Consider the following 11,902-nt stretch of genomic DNA (forward strand, 5'->3'; position numbering starts at 1 on the left):
TCCTGGTCCCACCTCCCACACTTTCGGGGCTTCTGATTGGTTCTTCTATAGGCCCTCAGACAGGACTTCTAGTCTCGTCTTCCAGCCACTAACCTGTACTTCCTCTTTCAGATTGCTACCAGAGCTACTCAGAGCCTGTATTTTTAAGAACGCCTATCTGTAAATGCTAACGAAAGATATCTTTTTCAGACAAAATTTAATTCCACAGATTTCTGTGTTGCAGCCCTAAATTTAAGTTAGTTCTGAGTTAAATAATGTGACTTTTCTCTATAGTTGTGTTACTAAATAATGTTCTATTAATAAGAGATATCTAACATGCTTGTTTGTATTTAACTTTAATTTTGGAGGTTATGGGGATGCATTTGCTCGCCACAGGAACAAAAGCTGACATTGTTCATGTGATGACCAAAAAATCCTTATTCTCATTCCTAACTATTAAAAGTAAATATGTATTCTGAAGAATCTTATTTCAGTTACATTAGTTGACGTCACATAAAAGAGTGCAATCCTGAGTAAAAATAAATTGAAATGGATCCAAGTATTTTAAAAACCACGTGGTTACATAAAGTTAATACAATTATAAGTTATGTCCTTACTCTTAATCTATAAAATAATTAACACATGTCTAATTGTTTAATTAATTTTTATTTGCCTAATTGTTTTTCTTCAACAGAAAACCCATAATTTATATGTTTTATACATACATTTATCAGATACTTTGCTTTTCAGTTACAGATATTTGAGATAAATGTATTTACTATAAATTTGCTTTTAAGTAAAAATACAATCTTCAAGTAGTTTCTAATTCTCAAAGTTATTGTTCAAACTCATAAGATGATAAATATAATTCTGTCTACAAAATATCTAAAAAATTTAACTATATTTTCATTGATGTTTCTTATCAAAGTACAATAATTTGTTTATAGATTCTAAGGTTTTCAGAAATTGTTCCAAAGTATAACTAGAAAAAAATTCTGAAAGAAAAAGATGCTTCAAGAAAGAGAAAGCACACATTGGATCCTAAAAAGAAGAAAGAAATCATTTTTCGGTAAAACAAGTTCTTTATATTCATATTTCAATGATAAAAGTATTTTCCTAAATAAAAATATTTTTATATTATTATCTAAACAAATGATGTAAAAAGTTAGAACAATTAAAAAAAAGATTTATATATACTGGACTGAGTATAAAAATTTTAACTGATTAATTCAAGAATATTTCAGGCTATTTTCCTAGTTTGACTACACTGATGTGAGCTAAGATTTTATCCATATTTTAACATGATAAGCATCTATTAAAATGTAAGTTTATTTCCTTAAAGATCCTTATTGCCTAATAATTCTTACTGTTTAAGACAAAGATTAATTTTGGTAAATAAATTCACATCATTCATTAAACACTAAATATATTGAACTACTAACTTGGATCCCAATTTTGACAATTGTCCTTTGAGATTAAATTTGTTTGATTGTAAGGCACTGAGACACTGTTGATTCTTACATATTTTGTTTGTTAGATAATTATGAGATTTAAAAAAACATTTTGTTAGGACTGAAGTTCTCCAAATTTAAGCTTTATGTTACTTTTGAGCAATAAAGTTTAGAAACTTAAAAAATTCATTGATATTATATATAAAGTTCTCTGGCTTGACCTATTATCTATAAAAAATACAGTAAGATTTATATAGTGCTCCCTACACTGGGAAATAATCATATTTTTAAAAGACAATTAAGAGATACCTATTTAAGAGATAATATTCTAAAATATACAGATATTTTGAAACCTTCTCTCAAAAAGAGATTGAGGGTTATTTCTAAATTGTTAGGATGGATCGACTAGTCTATATTGGAAAATTATAATAATCAATAAAAGGTAAATCTATTCTTAATCATTTAAATGCTTGTACTATTATCTATAACTTAAACTAATGATACTATGACTTATGCCAAGCCTTTATTCAATTTTATTAAATTAAAAAAAAGGAGGAATACAGGACCCCAGAGAGACACACACTGGATTTTACAAATATTTCAAGTTTTTTCTTAAAATTGTAATATTGAGAGTCTTAATGTTACTGAGCATGATTCATAAATTAAATCAGATATCAAAGGAGAGTTTTAACTAGTCATCATGATAATGACTGAGAAACCTGGCCTAGGAAGGTCAATTTCCAGCCCAGAGTTTACAACCATGCAGCTTCATGAGCTTGTCAGGTAAGTAAAAATTATGAAAAGGCTTGTATGGACCCATTTCCCAGGTCCACTTTTAATGTGTCTTGCAGTGTGGACTGGAAAGTCCACCCATGAAACTAGATTAATTGTCCTGACTGTAATGGTCAGTTATACCTATATATTGATTCTGTGGTAAACAGACTGTCTGGAAGTATCTTTTGAGAAAAAGACAGTGTTGAAATAACGGATTGTTCCACATCCTTATAGATGGCGGCTATGGACCAGATGTGAGTAACACCAACTAAGGGCCAGTTATCTATGAGGGATCATGCCCTGAATCTTAGTACTGATCTCTTCATCTATCTGTGTCTCTTGGCTTTGTCACAATATTACTGTTTGTCTGTCGGTGGCCTTTCTCCTTCCTTCCTGAACGCAGCCCCACCAGCCCAGTGCTGTGAGCTGGGCACTCCATGGAGAAGAAACCTGAGTTTGCTGATCCTAAGGTAAATGCTGGTGTGGAGGCCACAGGGGCATTATCTATCAAGGAGACAGAGAGCCCTCTTGGGGACAATGCCTTGCGCGCTCCACATCACCCTGTTTGGCCCCAGAGGATGGCTGGTTAGTCAATGACGGGTAAGATTCCTCAAGGGAGGGACAACCTAAGACAGGCACAGTCACAGAGGGGCCATGAGGAGAAAATTTGGGGGCCAACAGAGGTGAGGCACAGAATCTCACCCCTCCACTTGTACAAAGGCCTAATTCTTTACCCCTTCTGAGACAGATCTCCTGCCCATGGCTGCTTTACTCCCCACATCCAGCTCAGATCAGAACCCAAGTGACAGAGACCTAGTCAATAGTGACTGCCTGCTCACACAGCAGGAGACAACTGCAGCTGCAGGAATGGGCCATGTCTGGATGCTTTTCTCTTTCTTGATTCCCATTTTTTTTCTATGCTTTTCCCCTTTTTCTTTCTTCTCTCATCAGGGTTCTCCTTTAGCAATAAATTTAATAAAGAGGAGGAAATGTTAGAATAGCCTTCAATTGCAACTAACAGCTACGAGCATTTAGAGTTTCCTCACAGTATGGTTACATTAGACAGAAGATGATTGGCCTATGGATATTATCTTGCTTATGTATGATTGACGGGCATGCCTCACTCAAACCCTATAATAGTTGTGTGCATTCCAAAAAGAAACTGAGCTACTAGACATCAACTTGAGGTTTGTCTCCAGCCAGTTATCACCAGCTCCCGTGACTTAGGTAGCCAAAATAGCCGAGCAACAAATTGACCACATCAGTGACAGGAATGTATGCGAGACAGCAGATGAGAAACCCAAGCCAGCCAATTATGCTGGACTTTAGTGACTAAGACTACATTTACCCAAAAGGACAATTGTTGGAAAGATTATTAAAATAGATTTTTCCAAGAGTATTTATATTACTGACCTAATTAACTCCATAAATGTGAGAGTTAAGAGAAAAAATGATAAATACCCTGTAGCCTGTAAAAATACAACTTATTGCATCATTAGTTATTGCCAGCTAATATTTCAGAGCTATAATATGCTGAAGTTAATATTCAGGCTTTAAAACAGGTGTATGTCAATTGACTAGACCTAGGCAAACTGCTGGTCTCATATTTGCTGAAGTGACTACTTTAAATATTATTCCTTACTTATTCAATTGCAGCATTTGTGGCTATGTCTTAAAACTTACAGTGGATGGATTTTCTTAATATTTGACTTAAATTACTTACAAAATCCTTCATGGTCAGATAAGTGCTGATGGAAGGATGAGAACTAAATAATGATGTTCTAGAAGACAATGTAATAAATAATGTGAGTGAGCTCTTTGCTCTGTGGTTTATGGAGAGGCCTAAATGCCATGGCAATGAAAATGCCAAACACAATGCATCCCAATAAAATTGGAAAAAGATTAAAAATCTTCTGATGAGTGTTTGGCCAAGTAATAATAATCCAGATTATTGTGTTGATTGTGTTATGAAGATGATATGTTTTTCTACTAATTTTTTTGTGAAGATGATATATTTTCTACTAATTCTTTTTGTATTTCAATAGCAGTTCGTGATGACCTTGGACCAAGAGTCAAGTGACTGAAAGAAAATTTCTCAGTTACATTTTTTTTTATATTAAGAAAGGGAGAATATGTGGGAGACCAACCTTACACATGACTGAGTACACTCCAACCTTACACTTCCCGGCTGGGTGCTGAGGTGCTCAGTTGCAGAAATGTGGCAGAGCTTTCCCCACCCTTCTTGGCTTCGAGGGTCGCTGTCTCGTGCATGGGTGTGTCTTGCTACAGCCCCATGGGTGAACCTATGCTCACCTGTTTCTTTGTAATATAACCTCTTGCCCTATTTAGGATAGAATCTTCCATGGAAGTGCATTGTGTGTGTTCTCTTCTCTTACTGTGCCTTTGGGTATGGCCTAACAGGTGTCAGTCAACCTGCTGACAGTGGACATCATGAAGATACTCAGCCCCCTGAAACCTGACCCCTTGCCTCATTTGAATAGCTCCTCTCAATAAAAGGGGTCAGTTTTTGCTCTTGCTCTTTCTCTTCCTGCGGACCCTTAAAGTCAGAGGAGCCATCACAGCGACCCCAAAGAAAAAAGGTATTTGTGTCTCTTGTGTGGTTATTTCATGCAGCCCAGTTAGCCCAGTTTAACTGGAGTGACCCCTGAACCTTTTAGTCACGAGAACAGAAACCAGGCAAAATCTGGTGCTCAATAAAGCAGCTGGTGTCTGATATCACGCAGCCTGTGGTGTGTGCTGCTGTGGTCGCGGCCCGTGACCTGATGGTAGGAATGAAAGGAATTCCTGGGACAAGCAGCAGGGCCCAAGGGCCTCATGGAGGCTTCAAATGGGAAGCTGGGGCATCCAGTGCAAGAGCCCAGGTTCTTCCTTCCCCCAGAATACACAAGGCTCCCACACTCCCACTCTACTCTAGGATTCAAGGGGAACCATGCTTTCAGGTTCTTGAAGCCGTGAATGGGGTGAAAGAGGGTGAGGCAGAGGAGGACTCATCAGAGGTCACCACCTAGGAGTGTGCTGGCAGCCACATCTTCTCAGTAGCTCACTGCGAGCCTGGGTGGCAAGGGAGCCCAGCTAATTGCAAACCCTGGGAATCAAAGCTTGGTCCTGATTTTGCTGTTTAAAAAAGAGAGTACCTGAAACAAGTCACACAAATCCTTATTTATTTCCTGAGACCTAAGTGTCACTTATCTTGGTAAAAAGGGCACAGAATTGCTCATTTAGTTTTAGAGCCCAGATTTCTCTAAAACCGGATCTGCGAGTGCCCCCAACCTGTGTGCGGTGATGTGGGGCGCTCCCCCTGCTCCCCTGGTTGAGAGGGGTCTCGTCCCTGGAGGTGTGAGTCCCCTCCACTCTGGGTGAAGTGCAGTGGGGAGCTCCCTCTGGCACCCAGGGTTTAGAGGCCTCCCCTCTAGGGGGCGGAGTCCCCTGTACGGTGGGTGTGGTGGTGTCTGGAGCCCTCATAATATCTGGGGACTTCCCATGGACATTCCTCTGGTTGACCACCCAGGCACAGTGTGAGCCCTCTTCAGCTCTGACAAATGTCCCACACATCACCAGAGAAGGGTGACCTGCTGAAGCTGCAGTGCTTCTCTGGGATAGGTGTGACCCACCAAGGTGCTGATCAACATGCTGACTGGAGGACATCATGAAAAAAGACTCCAGCCCTGAAGCCTTATCCCTGCCTTGCTGTGCCCCCTTAAATAAACCATGGGAGTGAGTTTCTATTTGTTGATGAACACACACACACTATATATATATATTCTAATGTGGTGCTGAATATTGAACCCAGTGCTTCATGTATGTTAGGCAAGTACTCTACCAGTGTGCCAGAAACCCAGCCTTGATTTTCTACTTGTCTAGCTCCAGCTCCTGTGTGGACTGAACCTATCAAGGCTCCATCCCTTTAAAACTAATTCTGACTTTGTCTTTTGTCCTTCACTAACTATTCTTGACTTTGATTTCATAGGTAGCTTACACCCTCAAAAAAACAGGAAAAAGAAAACCCCAATGAGGTGCTGGTGGCCTCCTCAGATGTATATTGATCTATCAGTCCATCAGTTTATCCGTTCATCTATATGGCCTATACAAACCAAAGATTCTTTGAATGTCAGTGTGTTTTAGAGCTATAAAGATCTCAAGACCAAAAACTGTGAGGATTGCTGTTTTGGAAGATTTTGGAGTGGAAGGTGTTGTTTCAGGCAGCCACAAGGGATCTACTTGCTTCTCTATTTAACTTAAGCTAAGGTCATTCTACAGGACACAAATTCACAGAGACCCAAGACCCAGGACACTAGGTCAAATTAGCTATCGGAGATTATGAACTTCTGGACCATGGACCTTTGCATAGGGCATTAGCACAGATGCAGCAGGAAAGTACTCATCAGCTAGTAACTGTTTGTGAGGTTATTTTTGCTATTTTGCATTTTTCATTCATAAACCTTAAGTGCCCATGCCCTTCCATTCTAAAATGTAATGCTGATCACCCTATTAAATCTGCAAATGCAAAGTTGGGATGTCCTGAATCACACAATTCTGTATTGCTGAGATAAAAGCAAACTAATTTCTCTGTAGAAATATAAATCAATCACATTGAAGCAGGTACCCACCTCAACTTAGGGCACTGCCCACAGCTCAGCCCAGGATTGGGGCCAGGAGGGGTTGGCACCTCCACAGCAGAGGGTCTTCCCTGCAAAGCTCCACCCTGACAGGCTGCACCTGATGGGTGCTGCTGGGATGCCCATAGCCCTGGCACCTCCCTGCTCTCCTGAGTTCTCTGCATGTGGACAAAGAGGTCCCCCTTCAGCATTGGCTGCCATCAAAAGGGGCAGTGTATGAAGCAGAAAGTCCTTGGCACAGGCCAGAATAGGTCAATTCCTCATCACAGGCAGCACTCTGAGGGGCCTGATGCTCCTGCTTTCTCTCACAGAGGTGTATAGGGCTCAGAGCCATGTTAGCAGGTCAGTGTTTCAGAGAACTCTGGGTCTGAGCATGAACAGACCCAGGAGAGGCAAAAGCATGAAAAACTTACTGGGTCCTGCAATAGCCTCTGCATGAACAAACATACATAGGCTCCCAGCTTCTAGGTCAATTCTAGGGTCACTCACCAAACACCAGGGCCTTTGATGCACCTGAGGGTTAAATGAAGGTGAGTGAAACCCTGGACCTTTGTTCACCTAGACTGTGGACTTGCATTTTTATTTTGACACAAGCACCCCTATGCAAATAATTAACGTGGTATCCCTAAGAAACAAATAAGCTGTAAACTTTCCAAGATTTTGAAAGATAAAACCAGCTTCAACAGGAAAGCCACCCACCTGTGCCCTATCAGGTCTGCCCAACTCGATGGCAGTCCCTCCAGCCGCCACCAGAGGGTACCCTGATCGCCTCCAAGACTCAGGCTCTGCAAAAGGAGCTCACAGGTAGAGATTCACACCTGCTTTCTAGGGAAGAGCCACAGTCTCCCAAAAGTGAAGACTGGAAAAGAAACAGTGTGCCCTCCCTGAGGTCCACCATCCAAGTGCTCAACATTTACCCAATCTTGTTAAATCCATCCCATCCATTGTCCCCTTATAGTTAAAGCAAATCTGAAATGTGGTATGCAACATCTTATGAAGTATTCAGTGTTTCCTTCCTCCAGAAAGTATTTTCCCAAATATTTTTCAGAAATATTTTCCCAAAATCCCACCCAAAACATCACACCTAATAATATGACCACAAACCCTTAATGTCACTTAATAGCCAGGTGATCTAATGGCTTCCAGGTGATCTTACAAAAGCTTCCTGGCTGTGGGTCTATTAAAACCCACATGCACACAGGCACGCCTGATGCTGTCTGTCTCCACAGGTCTTCTGAATTCAGAGCATCCCCCTGTGCTTGAGGTTTGTTTGCTTCCTTGTCAGGTTTTCTCTTTGTTTAACTTTGGCAAAACATTTTGTTGAAGGAGTTGGATGCCTGCCATGTTCCACAGACCCCAGGTGTGGTTCAATGGCTCTGGCACCCTGTGCTCCTTGAGCCAGCTGTGGATTCCTGTTGTCTCCCACCCAGAGGAATGGAACAAAGGACATGTGACCCTCTGGCCTCTGTCATCTTGACCATGAAATTTACTGTCCTCTTTGACCTAATTGTGTGAGCAGCCACTCAGGAGCAAGGGTGAGATCCCCCTTTTGCCTATTGGTGAGAACAGTAAGACCAACAGCATGCTGACCTGGAAGGCAGGTTGCATAGGAAAGTCAGGATTGGTGCTTTATTTTATCCACATCACTTTTCTTAATGAAGTGTTGGCCTCTCAGAACCTTAGATTTTGTTTGGTGGTGTCGCTGAGCTGAGGACTGAGCCCAGCACCCTGCACACACTAAGCTGGCTCTCTAATCCTGAGCTTTGCACAGACCCAGTATCTGAGTCATTTCAATCCTTTCTTTTTTATCTAATGCAAACTGAAGTACTCTTAGAGCTCCCTGTGCATCAGTTAAGCCCCACCATCACTCTTGAGAGTGGGCCCTGGCTGCCCCAGGCAGTGGGAACCTTCCCTTCATGCCACCTGAATCTCTGAGCATTCACCAGGATCCAGGGAGCATGTTACCTCCTGGTGAGGAGAGGAGGTCCAGCTCAGCTCTGCATTTCCTACCAGAAGTGGCAGCAGCCTTTTGTCCCAGGAGCTCTCATCCTGAGCATGGTGAGCTGAGGAGGGACAGTGTGAGGCCCCTGGTTCAAGACAGACCTCCCCATGGTCCCTGAGTTCCAGAGCAGCACTGAGATTTGCAGTGCATGAGAAAGAGGAGGCACGTGGTTTGAGGGGCATCAGGACAGGGAGGCACTCCTGGGGTGCCTGGCACCTACAGACGCCTCTGCCCTGGCCCTGCTCCCTTTTTTGCCCCTTCACCCACCATGCAGAGTCCTCTCAGGGACACTGCTGACTCAGGTCCAGGAGCGCCATGTCTCTAAGTCCACCCTGCCTAGGCTGTGTCCCCACCAGTCCTCAGTAATCCATGACATGGTGAATGCCAGGCCCAGGCTGCTGTTGAATGCATCCCACCCATTGTCTCCCTATAGTGATTAGATCTTAAAGCAAATCTCAGACCTGGTATGCAACATTGTATGAATTATTCTATGTCTTTTTTCCAGAAAGGATTTTGTAAATATTTTCCCCAAACCACAGCCAAACATCACACCTAATAACATTACCACAAACCCTTAATGTCACTTAATACCCAGGTGGTTTAATGGCTTTCAGGTGATCTTACAAAAGCCCTGTGCCCTTCTCACACTCCCCAGAGGGACATCCCGTGTCCACCTCAGGCCCCTTTCCCCTGAGCTCTCAGTGCCACAGGGTCCTCACTATATACTGCCATCCATTAGAGTGGGCTTCAAAATGTGGTCTGCTCTATTCCCAGCATGTCACAGCCTCGTTGATGCAAATTTCCGGTCCTGCTGGGTCACCCAGGAAAGCCCGCTGTGGAGGAGAAGGGTCCAGCCTGGAGCAGGCTGCTCCAGAGCAGTCACTGGTATTCAGATCAGCTAAGGGGCAGGTATTGTGGCCTCCTCCTCTGGTGTGTGTCCCTCTGGTGGCAACCTGAAGAATTGCATGGGGAGTTTCACTTGACACCAGGACTCACATAGGGGGAGTGCCTACAAGTCCCCATGACTATGGCCTAGAGGGAAGGTCTCCAAGTCAGGACCACAGCCATGTCCCTGACAGGGCCCCCATGTAAATGCATGCAAGTCACAAGACATTCAGATCTTGCCTTAGCTCAGGTCTCTTTTGGCTGGAATACCAAAGTAGGGAATTGAGCCCTAACAAATGTGAGCAAAGTGGAAATCCTGAGGAAATGCCTGATATTTAAAGTCAAAAGGCTTCACTAACACCCACGACCACATTTAGCACTCTTGGTGGCCAACAAGGCCTCCTTGGGAAGGACGAGGTGAGCCAGGAGCAGGAGTGGTGTGAACATCAAGGGCAAGGTCACCTGCCCTAGCTACAGGGCAGGAATTTACCATGGAACAAGGAGGTCAGCACTCTGTGTTGGACCCCACCTCAGGGCAGGACTCCTGGAATTTCCTCAGGTGTCACCTGGAAACATCTAAATGGCCAAAACTCTGTCCTCAGTCTGTCCACTCCTGGGTGTTCCTGCTGCCCTCTGGCCTCTCTGATGCCATGACTGTCATTCTGCCACCAGGGCCCCCCTCTGGTCAGGCAGCCTGAGCCAAATATGTCTAGTGAGAGCCCCCAGGGATGGTCTTGCCCAGTGGAGACAAATGCCCAAAGGCAGCTTCAGACCCAAAGTGTCCTTTGCCAGCTTGGGGTCCAGTCTCTGAAGGCCGGGCTCTGCAGCCTCCTACTCCACCCAGCACAAGCCCTCTCCAGCATTGTATTTTTCTGGACATCATCTGGGTTCCCTAGGGAAAATCATACCTTTCTGAATCTTAGGGATGTGGTTTAATATTTTTGCTAAAACAAGAAAGAGAGCTTGAGAAGGTGCAGGAGAAGATGGACAGTGGAAGAGAGAGATGCTAATACTCAGCTTGACCCAGAGCAAGACCTGGAGGGGAGAATACTCAGCAGAAGTGAGGACAGCCTTGATGTGCTATCAGTGGACTGGACACAGCTGTGGAAAGAAGCTCTGAGCTTGATGAGTCTCAATAGAAACCACCCCGAGAGAGATCAAAGGGAACCAGTGCTTCAAATACATTAGAACAGAACCTTCAAGAACTCTGGACTCCTAACCCAGTGTGACCTGCACATGCTGGGAAACTCAAAGGAGAAGAAATTCCTGAAATAATGAGAAGTGAGGATTTCTCTGGAATTTACATGGAGGCACTAACCACAGGAAACTCAGAGCACAACAGACCCAGAGCAGGTACAGGTCCTCCATCATTTACAAACCACAATAATTGAGGTTTGTAAAGGAGTCAGAGGAAATATCCTTGTCAGGTTGGTGGCAATGACTTAGGACAAAGCAGCCCACGTGTGAAGGAAACATCAATCAGGTGCAGACTGAAACACCTGTCAATCAGCAGGGTCTTCTGGCCAATTCTGGAGTTCAGCCAGTTCCCCAACCAACTGCAGAGGGACAAGGGACTCTAAAAACATTTTTTCCTGTCCCAAGCCCTTCTCTTCCTGCCATAAGCCCCATAAAATTCCAGTCCTGTCAAGCTCCCACGCGGTTTCTCCTCAGACTCTTCTACTGTCCACTCTGTGGGTCTGATCGAGTTCCACCAGGGGCGAGTCGCAAATAAAGCCTCATTCAGCAGCCTTTTAAAGTCAGTCTCCTTTGGTAACCTCTTGCCTTGCCTGATCTCACAATCCCCTTCCCTAGACAGGACCATCTGACATGGACCTTGCTTCAGACCCTGTATTAGGGTTTGGAGATGAGGTGTGCCCCAGACTTCCTGTGCTAATGATGGATGTTCAGAGGTGAAATGAATGGATCATGAAATCTGGAGCCTCATTAGTCCTTTTTTATTTGGGCAGTCTGGGTATTAACTCTGGGTACATGGGGTGTGGCTGGAGCAGGTGGTGTCTGGGCCCAGGCCCTGGAATGCACATCTTCCTCGCAGTTTCTTCCCCTCTCTGCTTCTTTACCTGCCATGAGTTGAGCAGCTTTCTCAACCATGCCCTCCAGCCACAGTGTTCTGTCTTACTTTGAGCACAAAGCAATGGAACCAGCCAAGCAGGGAC

The sequence above is a fragment of the Callospermophilus lateralis genome, chromosome 3 (genome assembly GCF_048772815.1).
Source record: "Callospermophilus lateralis isolate mCalLat2 chromosome 3, mCalLat2.hap1, whole genome shotgun sequence".
Taxonomy (NCBI): Eukaryota; Metazoa; Chordata; class Mammalia; order Rodentia; family Sciuridae; genus Callospermophilus; species Callospermophilus lateralis.